Consider the following 24,609-nt stretch of genomic DNA (forward strand, 5'->3'; position numbering starts at 1 on the left):
GCTTTCAGATAAATAAATAAAGTGATTTATGCTGCAGAGAGGCTTCACAGGGAGATCTGAGCACCCACAGCTCCAACCACACCGAGAGGAAATTTTCATCCTCCCAGAGCATCCCAGTCCCCACCCTGGATAATTCATAACAACCTAAAATACCTGGCTGATCCTTACCCCCAAAACCTCAGGTAATTGCAGCAGGAAGTGGCAGCTTTTAAGCAGGTGTGATGTGTAAATTATCACCCCATGTCGTGAAGATTTTCAAATAAAAAATTAAAGTGATTTGTACTGCAGAGAAGCTTCACAGAGAGATCTGAACACCCACAGCTCCAAACACAGCAGGGAAAGTCTCATCCTGGCAGAGCATCCCTGTCCCCACCCTGGGAAGTTCATAACAACCTGCCTAAAACACCCGAGTGGTTTTTGAAGGTGAGTCCTCAGCTCTCCAGGAACTTGTAGAACAAACTCCTGATCTGGAAAATGGGTATTTCATGATTGGCTTTTCGCAGATATTCAAATGAATATTATGTGTGTTGTGTTAGAAAGTGATGCTGGGTTCAATCTCTTAAGTACTGTGGTAAAGATAGTTTAGGTTATAACATAAGGTTAAAATTGAAACTGTGCTATGTAAGTTTTTTTTTTTCCTAAAGAAAGGACTTGCAGTGAGCCAGCAGCCACAGGACACCTGAATCTTTCAGAGAAAGGGAATTTACTGCCCCATTGTCAGAAGAAATGAACTTTCTACCACCTTGCTCAGCCCTGAAGGCGCTGTCAGGATTGAGAGGAAGGAGCTGGCACTGCCCAGACAGAATCCTGTGTGTGAATGGAATTTGTGCACCATGGATGAGGTGTGGGAATGTGCAACAGGCTGTTCCTTTTAAGGGTTAATCCTCTGTTAACGTGGCTCCTTTTTCAGGCTTATTTTGCCCAGAAAAGGTACCCAGACCGTCCATAACTCTTTGTTTCTATTCTCTCATATTGTCCTAATCCAGGTTGTCCAAATTATTATCACTCTAATTCTATTACTATTTTCATAACCATTTGATTACTATGAAACTTTTAAACTTTTAAAAACGAGTGGTTGGAGTTTTTCCCCCTGAGCAGGGCAGAGGAACTGGGGTGGAAGGAGCAAACACAAGGCACAGATGGCAGGGGCTGGGGAAGCTCTGCCCGTGGGGCAGCCACTGTCACCTTCCAGAAGGGCTTTGATCACAGCTAGTGTAACACAAGTTATAAAATAATTTGTGCTAAAGGAAATTTTTTTTTTAAACCACATTAAAACCACAATATTTTGTGTGGGGCAACAGGCAGTAACAGGCTACGTGGTCAGGATGGAGATTCAAGCACCAGGAGGACACTGTCTCCAGAGATGGAGTGTCTCCAGAGATGGATTTTTTTGTCTGACAAGACCTCACCAGGAGGTTTTTGACAGGCATCATCAATAAGATAATATTCCACACCAGAAGTTTATCCCAGAAGATTTTCACCTGACAGGATTTCAGCAATTATTCACCAGTTCTGGGAAACGTGGCAGCAAGAAAGCAAAAACTACAATAATATGGCAAAGAAGGGCCCTTCCAGAGCCCAAAAACAAAACCAAGATAAAACAAACCCCTTAGAAACCACTTTTGGAGACCCACGGGGACTTTGGTGCATAGAGGCCAAACCCTGGGTTTCCCTGACTCTGATCACCTGGCTCAGAGTTGAAAACTGCTTGTGGCTTTTTCCAAATTGATACTTTGATTATTTAATAAATTTCCTTATTATTAAATTGGAGTATTCATTTATAACAGCTAGGGGAGGCTTTTTTCTGCTGGGCAAGCAGTCAGGAACTCGGAGTCCTGGGTGGGAATGCAGATATTTAAATGCAGCCCCAGCCTCTGGCCCGTGCTCCCGAGCTGGCTGTGACAGGAGTTTGCCAGAGAGAACAGCAGAGCCCTCAAAATGAAGTTTGTAACTCGCTCTTGTTTATCTGTGTCTCTGTTGCTGCTGTTAATATTTCATGTCCCTGGAGGAAGGGCTGCTCTCCAGCAGAACCAGCCCTGCTGCAGCATCAATCAGAGCACCAGCAGCTCCAAGGGTTCCTCCTCCCAAGGCACATTCCTGACCTGGGGAAAGGGAACAGCCTCTGGGAATGCTGCCTGCCCTCCCCCTGTGTCCTTGGTATCAGCCCCACCGTGGCTTGGAGCACCATGGAAGGACAAAGGACCATTCCCAGTCTGGAATTTCAGGCACAGCTGTGAGTTCAACCTCAGGCTGCACACCCAGACCTTGGTCCTCAACGCCACACTGCCCTCTTGGTCCTGAGCAGAGGAATCAGGGAGGAATGAGGGAGGAAAAGGTGACTCTGGAAGGCACAAGGAGCTTTGTAAAGCTCTGCATGGCAGCTCATTATGGCCTGGCTGGGCTCTGCTCTGCTCCCATTAATGATCCCCTCTCTCCTGCCCCCATCCACACCTTAATGGGCAAACCCTTGAGGAGCCAGGTCAGGAGCTGGTGTTTGATGGCTCCCCCATCTCCCCGGTCCTGAGCACCCTGGGAATCACTAACTGGCTCAAATCACCAGAGCTCTGCACTTTGATTTAACCCCGTGGAAAAGGCATTGCTGGAGAAGGGCACAGGAGGATGGGGAGGTGGATAAAGGCAGCCAGGGAAGGGGATCATTAGTTCACACAAACCTGCTCTCCCAGACAGCCTCAAATCCCAGCCTACAGACTAGAACAAAGCCAGCCCAGCACAAAAGGGTTTTTCTACCTTGCCCTGGCTGCCCAGCATCCATGAAGGAAATGAAATAATCCCAGGGAAGTGGCATCCACTGCTTGGAAAAGCTGCTGTGGCTGCCACCACGCACAGACAAAGAGCTCCAAGGAAACCCTGCAAAAGCAGCCTCACACCAAGCAGCAAATGAGCTCCTGTGTCTGCAGCACAAAAAGTGGGATTGATGCTACAATCCCATGGGATTGCATCCACAGGGATGTGCCAGTTTCCCTTCAGCTCCGTGGGCAGAGGTGATTTTTGCTCTATGGAATAAAGATTCTTCAGTCCAGCCTTTCTTGTTGAAACTCAATTAAGTGGAATGCAGTTTGAAAAATTATTTTCTTTCCTTAAAGTACCTGCAACAACCCCCCCCACCACACACACACTCCTTTTTCAATCTCAGCTGCCAAATCTTAGCCCTGCACTCCAGGGCCAATCCCTCCTTTATTTACTGAAAGCTCACTCTAAATCTCTTAAATACCAGAATTGCCAGTCCTCCAAACAATTACTCTGGCTACAGCATTAATCAGTTCCATTTTCCATTAGTGTTACTCATTTGATGGCACTTCATCTTTGCTTTAGTGAGCTCTGGGCAGTGCCTTTCCTCTCCTCTCCTTCCTGGTGCTTTTCTACCCACGAGATCCCAGAATTCCAGATTTCATCTCCTGGCCAGGGGAACATCAGACACTGCAGTTCCTCTCCCAGATTTCACCTCCTGACCAAGGGAACGTCAGAAATTGCATTTCCTCTCCCAGATTTCCCCTCCTGGCCAGGAGAACATCAGACACTGCAGTTCCTCTCCCAGATTTCACCTCCTGGACATCAGACACTGCATTTCCCTCTCTTTCTGACCACCAGGAAAAACCAATCCATGCCTGGCTCCATCCAGGAGATTCCAGCACAAACACCAATCCACCTTGGATTGGTGTTTGTGCTGGAATCTCCTTGCAGAATAGCAAAAGTGCAGAGGGATTTTGTTTTTTTTTTTTTAGGCTGGAAATCTTTTAATTCACATCCCAGGGGCAGGGGGAAGTCCCTGTGAAACATTTAACAACCAACACTGAGATTAGAGCCAGGAGGCAAAGAATGAGTCTCTTCCAAGGAGCAAGTTTGGGATCTCTTATCAATATTGACAGCAAGGAGAGGAAACTCAGACTCCTGGTTCCAGGGGGGTTGAGCCCCACAGCAGAACCCAAAAGCTGAAGCCTCAAAGACAGGATCAGACTGGGTTTGTCCTGCACACCAAGAGATCCCAGCAGAGCTCCAATTTACCACGGACAGGATGTGATCTGGGATGCCCTGAAAGCAGGAGGCTGCAGCCAGCAGCACCTTCACTGCTGGGCTCACCTGGAGCCCCTCCCAGCCCCTCCTCACCCACTGGAATTTGCAGGCTCTGCCCTGGCCCAAGCTGACACTTCTCCACATCTGAGCACTTTCATCCAAGGTTTTTTTTTTCTCCTTCCCTCATAAAATTTTTTGATAGAACACTTCAGAGTAAAAGTGGAGCTGCACCAGAACACAAACCAGAGCTCTCCTTATGCATACATATGTTTGATGTCAAAAAGACAGAGCAGGCCATTCCTTAGAAAAAGGCCCTTGGAATGCCAACGCTGGCTGTCATCTCCGTTTTCCATCACAAAATGACAGCCTCCCGTCTCAAAACAAGCTCTAATGGAGCCACATTTATCCCCATCTTGCTGTAATCACATCAGACAGTCCTACCAATTTAACTTTATTGGTTTCTTAACTGTCTGGAAAAAAATAAATAAAATAAAATAAACCCACATGCAGACCAGCCTGAGATGTTTTACTGCACAGGAGCAGCCACCTGCAGTCCCCTTCCGACAGCAGCAGCCCAGGGTCAATAAAGAGCCTTCTGTTTGGTGTTGGGCTTCCTGCTAAGATCTCATTTTCTTTAAGAGACTTTGCAGCCTCTGAGCCCATCAGATCCCGTTTAGGGCAGGATTTGCAGCGTCTGCTGGGCCATTAGAGGAGGGGTGATCTCATTCTGGGGGGATGCTCACCCACAGAGAGTGAGGCTGTTGCTATCTGCTGCCCAGACACCTCACACAGGGGGAGGTGAGCCCAGGGCAGATTGCTGCACCAGGGATTTGGGTTGGCAGCCGATTTTTTATCCCAAAATTCACGGTTTGGGCAGCGCCTCAGCCAGATGTGATTAACCTCAGCAGCATTGTTCTGTTTGCTCAACCCACAAACCAATCCTGCTCCTCAGGCCCCTCACAGAGAAGGAACCCCTTCTCCCCCTGGAGAAGCAATGGGTGTCTCCCAGAGAAGGGAAAAGAGCTGGCCCCATTCCAGGCACAGCCACTTTAAAGAAAAGAACATCAGCAGCAGCCAATTTATTTTCTGCCAGGGTGGAGACCTCGGCCAGACCCTGCTGGATTTCTGTGCTGCTGGTGTTGGGAGGGGTGAGCAGGCAGGGCAGGCACTGCTGGCATCCCTAGGTGGGCACAAAACAATCAGGAAAGGTTCCCCAGTGCTCTGAGCTCCTCCAGCACTGGAGCACAGGGAGCATTGTCCATGCTGGAAGGAAAACTGCAGTTCTGTCAGCTCCTAAGATAAACTGGCCCACCTTCCTCTACAAACAAAGCCAAATTTTATGGAAAAGGCACCAAAGTGCCAGCCCTGGGCACAGCAGTGTAACTCAGATGCCCAGACCTGTGAGCTGTAGCTGGTCCATGGCCAGCTCTCGCTCGGCCCAGACACACAAATTGTTCAGCCTGTTCCATCTCTGTGCATGGAACTTTCAGTCCAGCCCAGCAGCTGCAATGTAAGGGTTGACTAAAAGGTGTTTTAGGCAGGTTTGGAGGAGCAAATCAGCCTGTCTGCATGCTGAGGTCAGCAGTTGAGCTTCCCTGCAGCTGCTTCCTCCACACAACACGAGAGAAACATCCTTGGGGAGCAGCAGCAATGAGGACAGGAGCTCCCTCCTGCCTTCCCTGGAAAACTCCAGTGAGGGCTGGGCTGTTCCCAGTGGATCAGCCTCATTTCCTCACTGGGACAGGCAAGCCGTGGGTGTCACTGTGGGACAGACCCTTCTCTCTGCTCTGCAAACAGCCCAGCACAGCACAAACATCAGCCTGCAGCTGCTCCAGGGGCAGGAGCTGAGCCCCATCTGTGAACTCATCCCCTGCTTGGACTGAAATCCTGGGATTCCAGAAAGGTCTGAGTTCAGAGCAGCAAAAATGCAGAAATTAGAAATAATAAAATAAAAAATGCAAAAATTAGATTAAAATCAACTGGAGGGAGAGGAGCAAGAGAAAGATCATCATCACAACAGCAGCACACAAAGCCACCCTGGTGTCATTAGGATGCAATGGACTCCAAAGTCTGAGACATGATCCAAATTCTGCTGGGATCCCAAGTCCCAATTCCTCATCAAATCCCCCAATCCCATTTTCTGCCTGCCCACTCCTAGCAGAAGAACAGAGATGAAAACAGATTTACAACAGTGCACATCTCTGTTTTCCCTTATCAAGAAGGCACTGGCATCAATTAGAAGACAAAGCCATTAGACACAATTTGTTTATTCAAATTAGCAACAAGCCTGTGTCACAACCCCGGGCTCCCCAGGGCCCTGATCTCAGCCAGTGCCTGGGGCAGGATGATTGACTGAGCCTCCCTCAGCCCCTGGTGGCTCCCACAGGCTCTGGATCCAGCTCAGCATTCCAAGGGCATTCCCTGCCTGCCCTGGCCCCAGCCCTGGTTTCACTGCGTGTCTCCATCCCAGCCTGATGCAGGAATGTGCCTTCCCTGTGGATCCACCTCACCTGGCTGGGCTTTCATTCCCTCAGAGCTGAGCAGAGTTCATCACCTGCTGAGGAGTTCCACCAGCCAGAGCTGCTTGGGTGCCCACGGGGGTCTGCAGGGGGAGCCTGCCCTGCTCAGCCACCAAATCCCCCAGACCACAGAGACAGGGGAGCACTCCCAAGGGAGCCCTGAAACACCCCAGCACCTTCCAGAGGCTCTGGGTAAGGCCCTGCAGTGCCCCCGTGCTCATCGAGGGCTCTCACACATCACTGCACAGCAGCCCTGTCAGGCTCCCGGGGTTAATTGGCCCTCAGCATCTCCAGGGCTGCTTCCTCCTTTAATAGCCAATTAGACCTTATTAGCTGCATTGTCATTTACATCCAGGCCTCCCAGCAGCAGTCCAGAAACTACCAATTTGCTCAGCAGCCCTTCAGGAGCGTGGGCTTTCACGTCATGAGCTGTCCTTGCTGCTGCAGGACACCTCAGCCAGCAGCTCCCTGGCTCTGGCCGTGGCACTGCCCTGCAGGGAGCACGGCTGGAGGGTCACAGGAGGGTCTGGCATTGTGTTTGGGCTGCCCCAGGTGAAGGGAGGAAGGATGAATCTGCCTCCATCTTCTCTGAAGGCTCATTTGTTATTTTATGATACTATATTAGATTAAAGCACACTAAACTACACTAAAGAATACAGAGAGGATACAGACTGAAGGCTAAAAGATAATAATGAAAACTTGAGACTCTTTCCAGAGGCTGACACAGCTTGGCACTGATTGGCCAAAGAGTGAAAACAACTCACAGGACACCAATGAAACAATCAGCAGCTAATTTATTATTTTGAGATACGATATGATATTATATTTTATATATATATATATATACATATATATATATATATATATATATCCATCTATCTATCTATACATATACATACACATATATATATATATATATATATATATAAAATTAAACTATACTATACTAAAGAATACAGGAGGGACACCTACTCAATGCTAAAAAGACAATAATAAAAACTTGTGACTCTCTCCAGAGTCCCAACACAGCTCAGCCCTGAATGGCCAAAGAGTGAGAACAACTCACAGCAGAATGCAATGGAACAATCACCAGCTAATTCATTATTTTATGATACTATATTATATTAAGGAATATGATACTAAACTACACTAAAGAATACAGAAAGGTTACAGACAGAAGGCTAAAAAGACAATAATGAAAACTCCTGACTCTCTCCAGAGTCCTGACACAGCCTGGCCCTGACTGGCCACGGAGTGAAAACAACTCCCAGCAGAATCCAGTGGAACAATCCCCTGGGGGTGAACAATCTCCAAACCCAGTCCACATGAGCACAGCACAGGAGAAGCAATGAGATAAGAATTGTTTCCTTTTCTCTGAGGCTTCTCAGCTTCCCATAGGAACATTCCCGGGCAAGGGATTTTTCCAGAGAATGAGAATGTGTCTGGCCCATCAGGAAAAGTGTCCCCATGGGCTCCAGACACCTTCCCAAAGCTCTGCCAGCTCCCAGGCCCTGCTGCCATCCTGCAGCTCAGGTCAGAGCCGAGCTGGGTAATGGCCATTGATTTTACAAGTGTAATGAAGTTGTTGAGTCTCTGATTCAGCCATTAGTGAGTGTTCATTTATTGACCTGCAGGGCCGGGGGGCTGGGGAGGTTTGGATTTCCCCTTTGAAAGAGCAAGCAGCACTTGCTAATGAGAGGAGAGCGCTGCCCTCCTCATCCTCTCCCATCCCACACTGCCATCACAACATCAGGCACACACTCCCAGATCCATGGAAGGTTTCCTTACCCCCTGCAGCCTCTGGACCAGCTGGAATTCCATTTTATTCCATTCTATTCCATCCTACTCTATTGCATTTAATTCCATCCCATCCTATTCTCCCTTCCATACCATCCTATTCCATCCCATCCCACCCATCCTATTCCATCCTATCCTATTCCATCTCCTCCCACCCTATTCCACCCATCCCATCCCATCCTATTCCTTCCCAATTCCACTGATAATCAGAGGAATCCAAACACAGTGGAGACACTTTTTTTTTCTTTTTGTCTTCGCAATTTAACATTTGTTTCCACTTGCAAAAAACTTAATTAACGTTGTAATTGGATTCTCAATAATGACCAAATATTTGTGCTTACAAGGATCCTAGAAAATACACCAAATTATTCTGCATGCAGCATAAGGAATGTGAGAGTAAGGAATGTGAGAGTAAGGAATGTGAGAGTAAGGAATGTGAGAGTAAGGAATGTGAGAGTAAGGAGTGTGAGAGTAAGGAGTGTGAGAGTAAGGAAGGTGAGAGTAAGGAGTGTGAGAGTAAGGAAGGTGAGAGTAAGGAATGTGAGAGTAAGGAATGTGAGAGTAAGGAAGGTGAGAGTAAGGAAGGTGAGAGTAAGGAAGGTGAGAGTAAGGAGTGTGAGAGTAAGGAAGGTGAGAGTAGGAAGGTGAGAGTAGGAATGTGAGAGTAAGGAATGTGAGAGTACGGAGTGTGAGAGTCAGGCGTGTGAGAGTAAGGAAGGTGAGATACGGAATGTGAGAGTACGGCATGTGAGAGTAAGGAGTGTGAGAGTAAGGAGGGTGAGAGTAAGGAGTGTGAGAGTAAGGAGTGTGAGAGTAAGGAGTGTGAGAGTAAGGAATGTGAGAGTAAGGAGTGTGAGAGTAAGGAATGTGAGAGTAAGGAATGAAGGCACAAGGACAGCACAGTAAAAGCAGAGGGTTCCCTGCATTACAGGATCAGATTTTATCCCAACTTTGCCAGTGTTTGGATGGATGGATGGATGGAAATCAGGATTATTTATTATGCTAGCTGGATAAATAGATATGACGTATCCACGTAGATAAATGACTGATAAGATTCTTGCAGCCATCCCAAAAGAAAGGATTTAAAGGATGCAAGGGGACAAGTCCAGCTGGTGCAAATTCCAGCTCGAATTCCCTGATTTCCATGGGAATTTTCATGCCTCTGTCCCAGCTCTGCCTCTTGTCCACACCCCACTCCAGTTTCCTCACTCATGCTGCACAAGAGCACAGCCTGAGGCCACAACAGCTTTTGGCAGCACCATCAGAAGGGTTTGAATTTGAAAAACAAGAAGAAAAAAAGGAAGAAAAACTGTCTGAGAGCCTGAACTAGAGAGGACTCTGGAGGGGGAGACTCGAAGGCACATCACAGATAAAATTCAGCCAGCACAGGGGGGCTCCTGTGGAGCCCCAGAGAGGCTGTGCTCAAGGCTCTGTGTCTGACAGAAACAAAGCAAGGCACCCAAAACCGTGAAGATGCTTAAATTAGAAGGGAGAGCAATAAAATGCTGGAGAGAATTGAGTATGAACATCTCCAGAGAGGCTGGATGAACACAGCCTGCTCGAGCTGGAAACTAAAGCTGAGGGAGGAGAGGTGGGGAGAGCAAGATAATCCCACCAGGAAGCACAGGACAGAATCATTTAGAGATGAAGGAGATACTTAGGGATGGCTTTAAAAAGCAGAAATGAATGTTCAGCTGGGGGAATGGGAGAGGAATGCTCTCATGTGACAAAACCAAACAGGATTACATGAACTCTGCTCCCAATAAACCAAGCAATGAGTCCAAGCTGAATTTTCCAGCTCCCAACCCCTTTCCAGCCCTGATTCTGCTGGTTTCACTCTCTGTCACCGTGTCACTGCTGCCACAACTTCCCTCTGCTTGCTGCTAACAGATTTCCACACTTCCCAGGCCTTGATGGACACTGCACCAGGCTGGGGCTGGGGAGACAGAGGTGCTAATTTGAGAGCTTGCTACAGGCAATTCCTTTCATTTTCTCTGTGCCTCTGCCTCATATCTGGATTGTAAGAACAAATGTTACTGTCAAAGCAGAAGTCCATCCAATAATTCCTGCTAATAGCCTCCCAGCCCTGGGCTACTCCCAGGTTAGGAAACTTCTGAAACTGATGTTGTTTATATATTTAATAACTCCTCAGTGCTTTTCTCTCCCCTGTGCTCAGCCAGTTTCCTCTTAAATCTGTGAAAACTTTCTGTACCCACCACATGCTCTGAGCTCAACACATCAATCACCTGTTGCAAAAAACCACCTGATCCTCCTCACCTCCATTTTACTGGGATTTGCCTTCCAGGAAACTCTCCAGCACCTCTAAAAATACAGAATTCCAGGCAGGAAGGGGCATCCTGAGCATCACTAAAAACCCAAACCAGGTTCCTTGGGTGTGACTGTGCAGGTGTCCTGGGCAGACACACATTCCCTGGAATGCCACAGGGCACAGGGAGCTGCACAGGGAGGCTGCACCCAGCCCTGCCTGGGATCTGCAGGGCCCTCACACAATCACAGAGTCACAGTGTCACAGAATCACAGTCACAGTGTCACAGAATCACAGAATTACAGAGTCACAGTGTCACAGAATCACAGTCACAGTGTCACAGAATCACAGAATCATGCAATCACAGAGTCACAGAATCACAGAATTACAGAGTCACAGTGTCACAGAATCACAGAATTACAGAATCACAGTCACAGTGTCACAGAGTCACACAAGCACAGAGTCACAGAGTCACACAAGCACAGAATCCCTGGGTTGGAAGAGACCTCCAAGATCACCCAGTCCAAGCCAGCCCCAACCCCTCACCCAAACCCTGGCCCCCAGTGCCACATCCAGGCTTTGTTAAACACACCCAGGGATGGGCACTCCACCACCTCCCTGGGTAGAACATTCCAGAACTTTACACCTTTCTGAAAAAACCTTTCCTTGCTCTCCAGCCTGTATTTCCCTTGGCCCAGCTGGGCCTCCTGCCACAGTCCCCATGTCACACACACTGCCAGGGCCACCCTGCCACAGCCCCCATGTCACACACACTGCCAGGGCCTCCTGCCACAGCCCCCATGTCACACACACTGCCAGGGCCACCCTGCCACAGCCCCCATGTCACACACACTGCCGGGACCTCCTGCCACAGCCCCCATGTCACACACACTGCCAGGGCCACCCAGGGCCACCCTGCCACAGCCCCCATGTCACACACACTGCCAGGGTCCTCCTGCCACAGCCCCTGTGTCACACACACTGCCAGGGCCACCCTGCCACAGCCCCCATGTCACACACACTGCCAGGGCCACCCTGCCACAGTCCCCATGTCACACACACTGCCTGCTCCACCTGGGACCTCCTGCTCCCTCATCCTGCCACCAAGGTGACACCATGGAACAGCTCCCTCCCGAACAGCCAGGCTGGGATTTGCATTTCCATCTGAGCTCGTGGTTCTGAGGAGCCTCTGGAAGATCTCCCTGCTCGCAGTGATGGAGCACGCTCCCCCTCTCTGCTGACATCCACGGGGATGTATTTTTAGCCTTGATCCCTGCATTAGGGAAAAGTCACCCCCTTAAAAGAGCAGCTTTATTGCCAAGCTATATTAGCACAATGAGGGAAAATCGCTCCTAATTTTTATAAATTATCTCATCATCTGCGACTAATTAGCAGCTGTGGAAAGATGGGGGAAAAAAGAAAAAATTAATAATCTCTCCTCGCCCCTGAGAGATGAGCTTGGAGGTGTTCAGAGCTCAGAGATCCCAGCTGGTCCAGAATCCCATGGGAATTCTGTCCCACTGCCCAGGTGAGGAGCTGTGCCACCCCTCATCCAGGGGTTGAAAGAACCTCTGGAGATCATCAGCACAGTGAGGAATAGTTGTGCTGCAGCTTAGCTGGAAACTTTATTAAAATCCAATCTAATCAAGCTGTTGTGAGTCTCCATTCTCCTTACCCTTGCTCCTGGGCTCTTGTGCCTCTGTAAATGTGTCTATAAAAGTAAAATGAGCAAGCAGCCAACGGCTAAGCGGCACTTAATCAGAAGAAAATGTATACCCTGGTGGATAGCAAACTGCTATTAGGCTGGGGAGGGGGGAGACAGCAGGAAATAATAAGCTATAAATGGACAACCAAATAAATCTCCTGCCGCACCAAGTGAGAGCACATCTGGTTAGATGCCACCTCCAATGAGTTGTGAGCAAAATATTTATTTGCTGCCGAGCACCTGGCAGAGGGAGAGGGAAAGGAGCTGCTTTTCCCTGCTGGAAAATCCTACCTGGAATCATCTGGCCCTGAGGGAATCACTGGCCAGGCTGTGGCACTGCCCACAGCTCGTCCTGCTCCAGAAACAAGGGGGGAAATGTAAAAATCCAACTCTTCTCCAGCAGCAGAGCCCCTCTCCTCCATCCCCACCCTGAGCCCTAGTCAGGCAAAAGACTCCAAAGCTTTAAATACCACAGGACTTTTACACCTCTGATCCCTGAGAGTGCCTTAATTTAATATAGAGCACTCCAGCATTAGGAGAAAATGGGATTTGGGACTTGGAAGGGCCCGAGGGAAAAGCTCCTTGGAGAGGGGTGTCACTGCAAAGGGGATTATCACCATAATCAGGAGATTAGTAGAATAATCCCAGCCCAGAAGAGAGGTTTTGTTGTCTGCAAGATGCTCAGCACCCTCCTGCTTTCACAGAACTGCAGTGCAGAGTGGGGTCAGAGTGAATCTGAGGAATAACGTGGGGGAAAATCAGCCCAGGCTGTGCCTTAGAGTCCATCCAAATCCATCAGGGTGACACTGCCGTGCTCACGGCCTCAGGCCAGCCCCACCTCCCAAACCCTGACAATAAAAATTGACTTTTCACCCCCCACAACACCTCTCTGCTTCATTTTTCACTCTTGAACAGCCACAGAGTTTAATCCTCCTAAAAAAAGGCAAAATCCCCCCAAGAAATTCAACCCTTCCAAAGGAAAGGACAACGTGCCAGGGAAAATAAACTCCACCAAAATAAAATAAACCTCCCCTCCTAATCACCCAGCCTGGCTCTTCTAAGGAAGCTCTTGCACAGTCGAATTGCACAAAGTAAACAAATAATTACCAGCTATTTTCTTCAATAGGTCAGAAAGCAGATTAGCAAGCTGAGACTGAAATCCAAAGCATGAGTGTGGCGTGCCCAGGATTACAAAAAGCAGAAAAAAACCAGCCCAAACCCAGTGGAACAACCACAGCTCTCTCACTGAGAGCCCCTGGTGCTCTCAGTGCAACAAGAAATCCACCTGCTCAGGTGTTGATAACCTGCCTGGAAAAACACCCAAACCCAATGTTAATATTTGACATTTCTGGATTCTCAGCTTTTCAACTGAATCTGTTCTGATTTAGTGCCCAGGGATTGGTTTTCTGAGAAGGGGAAGGCAGAGTTTGGTGCTTCTCCTGGAAATGTTAAATCCAGAGCACCTCAAACCCCAGGGCTGAGCTCTGCTGGCAGAACCAGGAGGGAGGAAGAGGTGAGAGGGATGCAAGCAGCAAAGCCTGCCTTCAATCCCACTCTGTTTTTCCCTTTTTGGAACTGAAAGCAAAATCCACCCTCCTGGAGCCCACTGTGGAGCAGGCAAGGATGAAGCTGCTGGGGTGAGAACTTTAGGTCAAGGAGGTTGCAACACTTTTTCCCCAAAGCTGCTTTAATTCAGCTCTGGCAGAGAAATCCATGAAAGCAGCAGGGAAGGGATGAGATTCCAGAAGCAAAGGAGCTTTTGTCCTGACCCTGCAAGCAGAGCAGGTGAGGATGCCCTTCCCCACTGCTGTGCACACATCACTCTCTGCTTTTCCCCCCAAAAAAAGCTCCAGGAACACCAAGCAGGCAGCCAGGGACCTGTTGCAGCTCCCTGCAGGTGCTGGCTCGGGCAGAACTCACAGCCAGTGCTGCCTTTTCAAGCACGGATAATGCTGGATGCTTTCCAGATGGGGAGGGTGGGGAAGAGCACAGAACACAGCCAGGACATTTAAAACAAAATATATTCAGCAAATCACTTGTTTTTCACAAAGGTTTTAGTCACACAGATGCTCCTTTTTTCTTTTTTCTTTTTTTTGCATTTCTTCTGGCATTATGCTGTTATTTCATTCTCCTTTTTTTTTTTTTTTTTTTATTCTCACTTCACCTTTCAGTGCTAGAAACCATCCATGCTTCACGCTGGATGTGGCTGATTTTAGCAGCAGGAGAGGAGATTCTCAGAGCCAGTGTTCTTCAAACCAAGCCACCAAATGGTTTCGAGGTTAATTGATTCTCCAAGCATGAGGACACATCTTCCAAAAGCATGTTCAGTGGCATGAACTGCTACTCTGAAACTCTCTGTGCTGCCAGCTAATGCCTGAAAATGCTTCTCATTTCCTCACAATGAAATCTGACAGCCCCAGGACAACAAACAGCCACAGTTTGTCATTCAAAAGGGCAGCAAGCAGGAAATCATAAAATCCCTGAATGGGCTGGGCTGGGAATGAACTTAAAATCATTGGAAATGAACTTAAAATCATTGGAAATGAACTTAAAATCATTGGAAATGAGCTTAAAATCATTGGAAATGAGCTTAAAATCATTGGAAATGAGCTTAAAATCATTGGAAATGAATTTAAAATCATTGGAAATGAACTTAAAATCATCTCCCTGCCATGGTCAGGGGTACCTTCCACCACCCCAGGGTGCTCCAGCCTGGCCTGGGACACTTCCCGGGGCACCCACAGCTGCTCTGGGAATTCTGTGGGAAGGAGGAGAAGCAAAGGCAGGAGAGATTCCAGATTTTCAGCTCAGTCTGGAAGGATCCCACCCTGTGCAGCAACAGCCTCAGGGTCAGCTGAGGTGTGAACACCTCCACTCACACCCTTTATATTCCAGAACTCTCCAACCCATCACCATCAAAAGCCACAGCAGTCTGTGTGTCTTTCACACTTTTTTCCCCAGGGAAATCTGTGTCTGTGTCCAGCTCAGGACGAGCTGCAGGGAGCCCAAACCCCTCCTCATGTTCCTGATTTATCCCACTCAGCTCTGCCAGCAGGGCTGGAGGGACTGAGGGCAGAAGGGGAAAACAGGGGCTGGAGGGAGCTCAGAGCCTTTTCCTGCCCAACAACGACCCAAGCTGCCTGCAAATAAAATTCCAGAGCTCATCAGGCAGCTCTGACCACTGAGGGTGCTTAATAAAGATTACTTTTCTACAGCTCCACTTGCCTGAGGCATCATTTGCTCCTAATGAGATGCTCCATGGGATTTGGAAGCAGGAGGGAAGAGCAGGGTTTCAACCAGAGCCGAGGAAAACGAGATTTCTGCTCCAAAATCTGAGTTGGGCACCTCAGAACCATCTCCTGCCACGTTTGGCTGTGCCAAGCTGGGCAAGCACAGGACCTGCAGAGACTGGTCATGCTGGGGACTTGGAGACTTGGGCAAAGCCACTGCAGCCTCACCTGGCCCTAAAAAACTCAGCTGGGGCTCAGGAAGCATCTGGGGTTTATGATTTTTGCACGAGCACTGCAAGGATTTCTTTGCCAACCCCGCTGCTTTTTGCTTTGTCTTCTGTGATCATCAGGATCAGGGGATTTCTGAGCATGCCTGGAATGGGAAAGTTCTTCTTGCCACTCTGGCAGGGTCCCCAGGGAACCAGGAATGCCAGAAAACTCTGTGGGATATTCTGGTGGATATTTTATCCACTGAAATGGGTAGAAGTAGAAAGGATAATAAATACTAAAAGTCCAGAACTGCCAAGTTCTCTTCTGTGTGAGGGATGAGGAAAAAAAGTCCTGAAGTGCCAAAGCCAAGGAGCAGAATGGATTTGCTGCTGGAAAATGGGAATATGGAAGAGGGAGGGCAGCTGAGCAGGACCAGAAAACCTCTCTGCAGGGGAAGGAGGGGGTGAGATCAGGGCAGCCCTGCCCTGGTGGAATCACTGAGGGCCAGACCTGGAACAAGGGGTGTCAAACACTGAACACCACAGGGAGCACAAATTCACAGAATTCACCCCAAAAATCCTGCCAGGAGCTGCAAAGGAGAGGCTGGAATCTGCAGTGACTCAGGGGATCCTCGGGTGACACCACAGCACAAACTCCCCACTGGCCCTGGGCCTGGCCTGGACAGCACACAGGGCTTGGGAGAGATCAGGACAGGGCTTAGGAGAGATCAGGACAAGGCTTAGGAGAGATCAGGAGAGGGTTTAGGAGAGATCAGGACAAGGCTTAGGAGAGATCAGGAGAGGGTTTAGGAGAGATCAGGACAAGGCTTGGGAGAGATCAGGAGAGGGTTTAGGAGAGATCAGGACAAGGCTTAGGAGAGATCAGGAGAGGGTTTAGGAGAGATCAGGACAAGGCTTGGGAGAGATCAGGACAAGGTTTGGAGAGAGATCAGGACAGTAGGAGCTTAGGAGAGATCAGGACAGGTTAGGAGAGATCAGGACAAGGTTTAGGAGAGATCAGGAGAGGGCTTAGGAGAGATCAGGACAAGGTTTAGGAGAGATCAGGAGAGGGTTAGGAGAGATCAGGACAAGGTTTAGGAGAGATCAGGACAAGGTTTAGGAGAGATCAGGAGAGGGTTTAGGAGAGATCAGGACAAGGCTTGGGAGAGATCAGGACAAGGTTTGGAGAGAGATCAGGACAAGATCAGGAGAGGGTTTAGGAGAGATCAGGAGAGATCAGGACAAGGTTTAGGAGAGATCAGGACAGGGTTTAGGAGAGATCAGGACAGGGTTTAGGAGAGATCAGGACAAGGTTTCAGAGAGATCAGGACAAGGCTTAGGAGAGATCAGGACAAGGCTTGGGAGAGATCAGGACAAGGTTTGGAGAGAGATCAGGACAAGATCAGGAGAGGGTTTAGGAGAGATCAGGAGAGATCAGGACAGGGTTTAGGAGAGATCAGGACAGGGTTTAGGAGAGATCAGGACAAGGTTTCAGAGAGATCAGGACAAGGCTTAGGAGAGATCAGGACAGGGTTTCATCTCCCCTGGGATGAGCCTGGAGCTCAGGAATTGCCCCTGGGCTGCACCTCCAGGGCAGGAAGCTGCAAGGACAGCCCAGCTGCTGAGGGTCTGCAGGGGCAGTGGGGACACCGAGCCCCTTCCTCACCTTCTCCCAGCTCTGAACTCCCCCCTGAACACAACCTCAGCTGCATGAGAGGAGAGAACTGTTTCTAGGTCATTTCCAGAGCCCAGAACAAGGCCAGGAAAGGAGATAAAATCCAGGATGGGCTCAGCTCTGCCTGCAGCCAGCTCTATCAGCCCTTCTGGCAACCACCAGGCTACCAAAATATGGAATATTCAAGGAGGACAGACTCCTTTGAACAGACAGAGCATAATCCAGGTGGGTTACCCACAACCTGCCTACCCCAAGGCTGGAATTTTATCCTGGATTCCTGCATCCCACCTGGGCCTCCCAACCCACCCATGGCTTGATTTCTCTCTCAAAACTGACTGTAAAATAGAAAGAAAATTCACAAATCCTCCAAATAAAGAACACGAGATGCTCCAAAACCTCAGGGCTGCTCAGCCAAGAAGAAAATCAAACCTCTTCCCTCCTTGTGCTTTTGTCCCTTGTTCCAGATGCTCCCCCCTGGGCCAGGGACTGTCACCTCCAGGCTCAGAGGTGACAGCAGCCAAAACTGCTGAGAGAAATCAGGTCCTTCCCTCCAGAGGCAATTCTGGAAGCATCTGGAGCTGCCACTACAGAGAGATGGGTCAGGAGCACACAGAGGTGACAGGTGACATCTGCACCCAGGCAGGTGGCCAGGTGAAGCTGGCCCAGAGCACCTGTGACAGCTCTGCTCCTGCAGCAGCAGGTAATCAGTGCTCATTAATAATTACCACTCTGTCTTTGGGTAGAAGTGCAGCACTCCAGGTTTCCAGCACCTTCATTCCCTCCTAAATGCAGCCAGAGGCTGCTCCCCCTGCACCACCCCAGGGCTCCAGGGGGCTCTGAGTGCACCCATTCACCCCAAAAGATGCAGCACTGATGGCTCTGCTCTGAAATGCTCCCCAGGGACAGAGGGACACAGAGGGACCAAGGGGATCCCGCTCTTGGTGTTCCCACCCCAGGGAAACTCAAACAAAGAACTCAAACAAACAAACTCTCCTACCAGCCAGTGTCACCCTGATTTTCTAGGATTTTCTAAGGCTTCTGATGTTTACCTCCTTGTGGAGAACTTGATTGCACACTGTCTAGAGATTACACATTGTTTTGCATTCCTTTATGGAGGAGGAGAGACTCGATGGACTGGTTGTTTGTCCAATGGCATTGGAGAGGTGGCACTGTCACCCTCCAATCCACTGTCACTTTTGGAAAACTATAAATGTTGGAGTCAGAAAATAAACTTCCCTTTTTGTTCTTCACCTTGGAGCAGCGGTGTGTGTCTGGTTCTTTCGTGTTCGTTAGCGACAAGCCAGGGAAACTCAAAGAAACTCAAACAAAGTCAACGCTTGTAAGGCAGTGAATGAGATCCTTGTGAGAGTTCAAAGCACCCCTGGCCAACTCCTGCTCCTGTGGCTCCGTTCTAGGGGATGATGGCACAGCTGGTGGTTCCTCTCCATCACATCCCTGCACCTCCACAGGCTGAGCTTTCCCTTCAGGAATGCTCACAGCAGATTAAAACCCAGTTTATTAAATAAGGCAGTGCTCTAACAAGGGTAATCCACTGATAATTTCACTCATTTAAACCCTATTTTATCTCAACCAAGTAGACTTATTTCCATTTAACAATCTTAATTCTTTTAGCACTTCCCAGCTCCCAAATTGGCTTCCACAGCAGCATTGACATTCAGCCATCACTTCCACACCAAGTTCCATTTAGTCTCCCCAAGCCCCTCCAGTGGCTGGAGGTGCAGGAGGAATTCATTAATGATGGAAAGGAAAGGAGCCATCCCTCCCTGCAGCCTCCTGACATCCACAGCCCTCATTTGGCAGGGCTGGAGTCAGGGCAAGGCCAGGCTGAGCTGCTCCTGCTGCTCCCAGATCCCTCCCAGCTCCACCTCTGCTGTCACATCTGCATTCTCTGAGCTCTCCTCCAGCTGCTTCCCCGACTGCCCTGCCCTCTCCTCTCCCTCTCCCAGGCTCTGGGCTATGATGCCACCCTGATGTGACACCATGCCCCTGGATGGTTGCCCCAATAACAAAAGGCTCCCACTTCCCATTTTCCCTGCCTGCTCCCAGCCCTTTCTGCCATGGATTGTGCCCTGGGTATTGTCCTTCTCTCCCCTGCTTTTCACAGCTGACATCCCACAGAAAAGCACAAATTTAATTCTTTCAGGTCTTTCCCTCCTTCCCTTTTCCCCCAGCTGATTTCTTTCCCTCCTTCCCTTTTCCCCCAGCTGATTTCTTTCCCTCCTTCTCTTTTCCCCCAGTTGGTTTCTCTCCCATCCTTCTCTTTTCCCCCAGCTGATTTCTTTCCCATCCTTCCTTTTTCTCCCAGTGGTTTCTTTCCCATCCTTCCCTTTTCCCTCAGTGGTTTTCTTCCCATCCTTCCCTTTTCCCCCACTGGTTTTCTTTCCCATCCTCCTCTTTTCCCTCACTGTTTTATTTTTTTCCCAGCTTTGATCTGATCACAGTGAGGGAGAAGAGGAGGAAGAGGAGCACAAAGCTGGGACGAGGGAAGGGCAGGACCCACCACTGCCCCTGCTTTGTCAGCAGCTCATTCTCCACTTCTGGGATTGGGACTTTTCCAAGTGCTGCGTGTCCCTAACACCTGGAGAGGGAGAGTGGGAGCTGCTGAATCCGAGCCAGGGCAATTTGGGATTTCAGCCTCTCAGGGCCGTGTTTATCTGACACCGAGCCAGCAGCAATTAGCTGCAGAGGGGCACTCGAGAGAAGTGCCCTGCTAGGTCAAAGCTCCTCTTTGGGAAGGTTGCCCAGCAGCCCTGCAGTGCCTAAAGCTCAGCAAGAGGGCTTAAACACCTGGCTGAGCTCAGCTCTGGGCACGTGGCAGCCTGGAGAGCTCCTGAGCTTGCAACCCACCCATGCACAGAGCAAGGACGAGGGGACGTGCCAAGAGAAACAGAGCAGGAGGAACAAACCCCGAGCACAAAGAGCCCTCCTTGCAGTGCCAGGGTGGGATCTCAGCTCTGCTCCGGCAGGCTGGAGCTGGAGTGGCTCTTTGTCTTCCTTCTCCCATCTGCCATCCTCTCCCTGCCCTTCCCAGAAAGGTTCCAACAGCTCCCAGGTGACAAATTCGGCTTTATCTCAACTCAGCTTGAGGAAATTGGGCATCTACCTAAAATCTGCAAGGCTCTCCTGCCTCTCACTGCCTGAAAAGGACCTTCAGATCACATGGTGGTCACTACAGACCTACATTTCCCCAAGAACAGGGAACATGCTCTTCAGCCAGGCATCCAGAGGTGCCCCCTCCTCAGGAGTCATTCCCAGAACTGCTCCTGCCTCTGTGGAGGATTTGCCTCCCCTCCGTGCTTATCCAGGATTTCTAACTCCACCCAGTCCTGCCCACATCCCCAAATTCTCCTGCTCCCTTCAGCTGATTCCTTACAGGGAGATCTGTGGGGAGGAAGGGATTTGCAGCCCCAAGCACCACCGAGGCTGGCACCAAGCTCCAGGTGCTCGGGGTGCCAAGGCAGCTGCCTGGCAGGCTGGTGGCTCTGGCCCCAGCAGGGCTCTGAGGAGGAGATTTAATCCAGCCCTGCAGAGAAGTGAAATCCATCCTTGCTGGCTGCCCACACAGATAGCCAGGGGCGAGGGGCTGGGCAGCAGGAATCTGGAATGCAGCCTCCTGCACAATCCCATCTCACGCCACGCTGGAGCTCTCTGCAGAAATTCCAGCTTTGCTGAATTTGGCTCCGAGTTGGAATTCATTTTGGCAGCTGTTTAGGCAGGCAACCAAGGATCTTTCATTCATGTAATTGACTTTTTTATTCATATATATATATATGAAAAAATAATGAAAGAAATTGCAGAGTAGATCTTGCTATCAGTAGCTTCCTCTGTGCGAAGCAAAAAGATCTGTATTGAAAGTGGCTCAGCAGCTAAATACACAAAGTGCTGCCCAGGGGCAGGAACAGTATTTAGATATAAAACAAGTTACATGACTCTCAGATCTTGATCCCTGGCTCCAGGAGAATGTTTAATATTCAGGAACAAATGTAAAAAACCAGACCTTTGATACAGAATTCTGCACATGCACCTATGCATGCCTGTCCTCTGTCACCCTGCCACCACTCAGGAAGAGATGTCACCTTTCCACTGACCAACCCCTGGTCCTCTCCTTAAATTTCCCTTTTCCTACTGAATTAGTACCTGCTTCCAACCCAGTCACCTTCCAAAACCACAAAGCCACACAGGCCAGGGCAGCAGCTGCTGCTGTGCCCAGGGGCTCCAGAGCTTCCCCCGTGCTGGTGGCTAAATGGCTTTCAATAAACAAGAGAGTGAAGAAATAGAACGTTGATTTGCTGCTTAAGTAACGTGGCTCCTTTCCATAACTACCAGCCGCTCTCCCCATCCAGCTGCTCTGCACACAGAGATCTATATCTATATAATATGTATGTGGATATATAATGAATCAAAACAAAGCTTAGAGGCCTCCTGGGGTGGGTAATATAACCTGCCTCTCGGACATTAATGAATAGGAACAGATCAGGAAAAATAACTCTGCCACAGAGGTGGAAAAGATGGAAAGAGATGATCTGTCTGGCTGCCTCCCTCCCCGAGCCTCCTCACTCCGTGCCCTGTGGCACTGATCTAAAATATAAATCTGCTTATTATTTATTATTCATATTATTATAGTGCCGGATTCCTCCGCTGGAGACGAGGAGCTCATTATGTTTTATGTGGCAAAGCTGCAGCCCTGAGAGAGGCAGAGCCCTCCCTCACCAGGCAAAGGGCACAGCTTTGTTGGGCATGATCTGCCTGGTGCCTGGACACCCTCTCCTTGCAGGGCACCTCGCTCTGCTCTCCACCAAATCCCTCTTTTTTTCCCATGGAGTTTGTCTGCACCAAGCCCCTCTTTTTATCCTATGGAATTTCCTTACTCTGCACCAAATCCGTCTTTTTCCCATGGAATTTCCTTACTCTGCACCAAATCCATCCTTTTTCCCCATGGAATTTCCTTACTCTGCACCAAGCCCTTTTTTTCTATTTCCATGGAGTTTCTCTGCATCAAATCCCTCTTTTTTGCCATGAAATTTCTCTCCTCTGCACCAAATCCCTCTTTTCTCATGGAGTTTCCTTACTCTGCACCAAATCCCTCTTTTTTCTCATGAAATTTCCCTCCTCTGCACCAAATCCCTCTTTTCTCATGGAGTTTCCCTACTCTGCACCAAATCCCTCTTTTTCCCCATGGAATTTCCCTGCTCTGCACCCAGCCCCTCTTTTTCCCCCTGAGGTTTCTCTACTCTTCACCAAATCCCTCTTTTTCCATGGAGATTCCCTACAGGATCAAGCTCAGTTGATTTTTAAGCCAAACCCATCCAACCCTGACCGCGTAAAATTTGCGTACAAACCTCGGCGGTGGAGGAAGCCACCGACCCCTCCCTCCTCGATACCCAACCGTGTCAATCTGCCAGAAAGGCTTCTCTCACTGCTAAAATCCACATCGGGGTGCAGGGTTGGTGCATCCCTCGGGACTGGTGCATCCCTCGGGGTTTCACACCCCTCCAGAACCCGCTCGCCGCCGGTCGCGGTTCCCGCTCGGAAGCGCTCGCGCTCCTCCCGCAGTTTTCCCTCACACTTCCCTGGTGCTAACGAGCCTCTTCCCTCCTCTGTGGGCTGCCAGGGTGCTGAGCACAGCCCCAGGAAAAGCTGAATCCCCAGGTTTAGTGGGAATAGCGTGCAAACCTCCTGGAGACCGCCCGGCGCCCACCTCCGGCCGTGGCTGAGCCTCGGCACCCTGCCCTGGCGTCCTGCAGCAAAAGCTTTCAAGAAAACACCTTCCACCAGATCATTCCAGAGAAAATCAGGGTGGATAAATGACTGCACCAGTCACCAGCCCCTTTTTGAACACCTTCAGCTGCCTTTTCCTGAAAAAACCATTTCATTTTATCCTTGAGCAGCCTCCGTGGATGAGTGGCCTTAAGGAGATGGCTCAGGGAGGGTGAAGGAAGTGGGGCAGTGGCAGCCACTCCTCCCAGTGCTGGAGCACAGGAACAGAACACCTGGGCAGAACTGCAAAGAACCCAAGGATAAAACGTGCCCAGAGCAGCTGTGGCTGCCCCTGGATGCTGGAAGTGTCCAAGGCCAGGTTGGACAGGGCTTGGAACAACCAGACCCAGTGAAAGATGTCCCTGTCCATGTCAGGGGGTTGGAACTGGGTAATCTTAAAGATCCTTCCAACCCAAACCATTTGTGATTCACTGTAAGTCTAAATGAGGCTTTGCTGAAGGGCCTGGCATCTGTACAGGTGATTCTAAAAAGAAATATTTATGCACATAACTCAAAACCCATAAATAAGACATTCCCTCTCCAAGAAGAATAATCAGAACAAAATTAAAAGACCAGCTAGCAGATGAATATCGTATTTTTCTCTGCCTCTCACCAGTCCCCAGCAGCAAATGATAAATAACTACAAACCTACTTGGCTTTAATGAACTTAACTGGCTCTTTTTAATATTGGAGGAAATATTAATATTGTATCCCAATAACTGCACCCTCCTCCCACCCCAACTCCCCAAGCCAGGCTGGGATTAAACACCAATCCTAATGACAAGTGGGGAGGTTTTCCAGCAACAGCACCTGCAGATTGCTCCTGCCTGGCTGGCTCCAAAGCCAGGGTGAGGCCATTCCTCTGCTGGGGAGCAGCAAATTCACGGCCACTTCATCCCAGATCCATCAGGAGCATCCACAAAGGGCTTGGCTCAGGCAGAGCTACGCCAGGAAAGGAGTTTGTGCTTCGTGTGTGTTAAATGTTTCCAGCAGGAGGGAGAAGGGGAGTTTCAAGCTGTGTGAGGCAGCTGCAAACAGGAGGTGGGGAGCTGGGGATGGCACAAAATCTGCCACAGAGCCACAAAAAATAAAGCACAGCTGGGCTTCTCCCCCCGCCACCTCCTCCTGACACCTGGGAGGAAGAATCTGGTACCTGCTGACATCAGCGTCCTCCTTCCCCAGCACCCAGGGACCGCCTGCACCTTCATCATCAGAGCCACCAGCCCCCTTTAAAATGCTAATTCTGCCTTCTGGGATCTTCCCTGCAGTGCCTGCAGGAGAATTCTGCCTGTCCTGAGGGAGCTGAACTGAACCATCCCCAGTTCCTCTGCTGTTATCGCTCATTTTTACCTCACGAGTCTTTAACGCTCCTTTTTCCCTCGCTCCAGCCCTCCAGCT

Source organism: Serinus canaria, chromosome 24, assembly GCF_022539315.1.
Source record: "Serinus canaria isolate serCan28SL12 chromosome 24, serCan2020, whole genome shotgun sequence".
In the NCBI taxonomy this organism is placed as follows: domain Eukaryota; kingdom Metazoa; phylum Chordata; class Aves; order Passeriformes; family Fringillidae; genus Serinus; species Serinus canaria.